Raw genomic sequence first — 3,428 nt, 5'->3', positions numbered from 1 at the left:
CGTTAATAAGTGTATTTCCTTCATGAGTATCCCTGCTAATGCTTATAACATTTCCAGTACGGAAGTATTTACTTTCGCGAAATGATTTACTTTAATTGAAATTCACTCGACAATTATATCGCGTTATCTCAGTTGAAGTGTATTTACTACAAATATATACGTTCCGTATTCAACAACTTATTAGCTGCACCGGGTTCAGTCCCACAATGTACATAATGTCCAAATGATGTGTTTGCTAACTATACAGATACTTAAACATCACAAATAGGATGTAGTAAATGGGGCTCATATGCCATCAAGTATGTAGTAAGAATTTTTGTGCGAAAGGGAATATCACGTTTGAACCATAACAGCCACCATTCCATCAAATTCCTTATCTTAGACATTTTTAGAATTTTTATAATTAGCAGAAAATCAAGAAAAATTGACAACTCCGTCAATAGTTTCGGACTGGTCAACAGTAATGAATGGGCTTTAGAGTAGGGAGGATGTTATAATCAGAGGACCGTGTACCTAGAGACTCGTGGTGTTTTTTGGTCGGTACTTCAGTCTAGAGACTGATTTCAGAATCACATGAATCAATGCGCACTGGAGACGACCATTAGCAGTTTTCATCATTTTCTGTTGTTTTTACTGTTGCTAGACATGAAGTTGCTTATTGTGCAGCATTTGTAAATATTCCCACTTCTATATATTTATGTGCTGTATCATGTATCTGAGTTATTTGGGATATTTTTCACGCCTTCAGTTACAGAAATTTAAGGCAAGTAAAACTGTATACATATTTTTTACTCTAGTTATATAATGCGTGGACGATGAAGCCAAATTTCGCCGGTCACGCACCACCTTGTACCTCGAAACCGAAGGTCTTCCACCACAAATCGTGAAACGATGCTAATTAGCTGAGTTTCTTTAACTTCTTAAGGGGATACGGAATCGGATTTTGGGTTAAAAAATCGAATTTTTTTTTATTGGCGTATTATATTCTGCCATGTTTCCTCTTTAAAATGACGTATCATACATAGCTCTACTACAATTATAACTATTTTATTTTTATATGTTTGTGAGATCGGGTATTGCGCTTTAGTTATACACGTCTCTCGTGGCTGACCATGAACTTTTTGGCAATTCCTTTAAAGTGACATGAATTCAAATATCCCGGTTTCCAGCGACTATTTATACACTAGTTGCCCGAAAATGTTTCTCTCTGGTTTCCTCAAGTTACTCTTTGACTTTGTGGCGGGACTGTTTTGTAAACAGTGTGATATAAGAAAGTAGTTGTTGTTGAGTTATTTCGTATTTAGTGCTTCATTTTTCGCAGTGAAAATGCCTAGAGCTAAAGCAAAAGTATTTAAAAAGCGTGTGAACTGGCAAAAGAAAAGAAATAATGATTCATTAGCAAAGCAAAGCAGTTCATCATCATCACTGTTGGAAAATGTGAATCCACTTATTACTGATTTGCCGAACGAACTTACACCAAATGAAAACAGTGCTTCTCATAAAAAACTAAGAGATTTGGAAGAGAAATATAATTTACTTGATAGAGGGAATGAAGTTTTTGAACTCATTGATACGAATATATTGTGTGAAGCTCTTGAAAACAGTTTTGCTGCAAAAAATGTCATGGAAACGTTTCTCTGAAAGTAGAATCCCATGTTGGCCTGGCTGCCCAGTTTAATTTAATATGCAGTGTTTGTAAATACAGCTGTAAGTTTCCAAGTTCGGTTTCAGTAACTGTAAATAATGGATACAAGAAAACTGAACTTTATAGTGTAAATATTAGGTTAGTTTATGGATTGCGAGCAATTGGTAAGGGCAAAGCAGCTGGTGATATGCTATGTGGTGTTCTAAATCTTCCAAGTGCACCTTCAAAGTTTGAAGCTTACAATTATGTACTAGGATCTGCAGTTGAAGATGTAGCACAGAAGTCAATGCAGGTTGCTGTGGAAGAAGCAGTGGAAGAAAATGACGGCAGTCGTGACCTCACAGTGGCGTTTGATGGCACGTGGCAGAAAAGGGGCCACACCTCCAACAATGGTGTTGTAACAGCAACTAGTGTTGATACTGGCAAGGTTATTGATGTTGCAATAATGTCTAAATACTGTAGGTGCACAGGCAGGCTGAAAAATGAACACAGTGATGACTGTGTTGCTAATTATTATGGTAGTAGTGGTGGCATGGAGGTTGCTGGGGTGAAGAAAATTTTTCATCGCTCTTCACAGTGGTATAATGTTCGCTATGTCAAATATCTGGGAGATGGTGACTCTAAAGCATTCAAAGAAGTTTTGGAAAGCAAACCATATGGGAACAGTGTAAATATAAGCAAACTTGAATGTATAGGACATGTGCAGAAGAGAATGGGTGCCAGGCTGAGAAGGTTAAAATCAGTTATGAAAGGGAAAAAACTAGATGATGGGGAAACCTTGGATGGCAGAGGAAGATTGACTGATTCCATAATAGACCACATTCAGAACTGCTATGGCCTTGCAATCAGGCAAAATACAGGCAATCTTGAAGAAATGAGGAGAGCTATATGGGCTTTATATTTCCACACCGCATCCACGGATGAGCATCCACAACATGGTTTGTGCATCAAAGGTGAAAACAGCTGGTGTAAATACAATAGGGGACTAACAACAGGAGAGAAATACATTCACCACCACAGTCTACCATCAGCCATCATGGCAGAAATAAAGCCCATTTTCAGAGATCTGGCTGACAGAAGTCTTCTGATGAAATGTCTTCACGGAAAAACGCAGAACCCCAACGAGTGCTTGAATAGTGTGATATGGCATCGTCTCCCAAAAACAGTGTTTGTCGGAATTAATACACTACATTTTGGTGTGTATGATGCTGTGGCAACCTTCAATCTTGGAAATATAACTAAATGCCAGGTCCTTCAAAAGTTGGGTATGTGTGTTGGTTCCCGTACGGTACGTGCTATGTTCTTTTTAGATCAGCACAGACTAAGGCATGCTGATAATATAATCAAGACATTAGTGAAAAAAGCAAGACAGGTGCAGAGGGGTGCCAAAAGAAGACTTGAAGATGATTATGAAGACTGTGAAGGGGGTATTAGCTACGGATCAGGAATGTTTTAATCTTCTTTCTCCGTTTCCCGTAAGTTTACTTTTTACTTCATCTAGGAACATTATCTCAGGTACTGGTCAACCTAGAAGTCTGAAATTTTTATGACGTAGTGACATAGGTCCCTATTACATACTGAAACAACGATTTTTTAATTACTTGATTTACAAAAGACTTAGGGGTGATAGTCTAGTAAAAAGCGATGGAAAAAATTTACTTAAAAATAAATGTACAATATCTCTGTAAGAAAATACTTTGACAATAAACTGTTGTTTCAGTATTGTTGTAACATATGAATGCACATACAGTAAAATTTTTACCTCTCTGTCTCCAGTAGTTTG

This window comes from Schistocerca piceifrons, chromosome 7, assembly GCF_021461385.2.
Source record: "Schistocerca piceifrons isolate TAMUIC-IGC-003096 chromosome 7, iqSchPice1.1, whole genome shotgun sequence".
Classification (NCBI taxonomy): Eukaryota; Metazoa; Arthropoda; class Insecta; order Orthoptera; family Acrididae; genus Schistocerca; species Schistocerca piceifrons.
Note: the sequence above shows the minus strand (reverse complement) of the source record.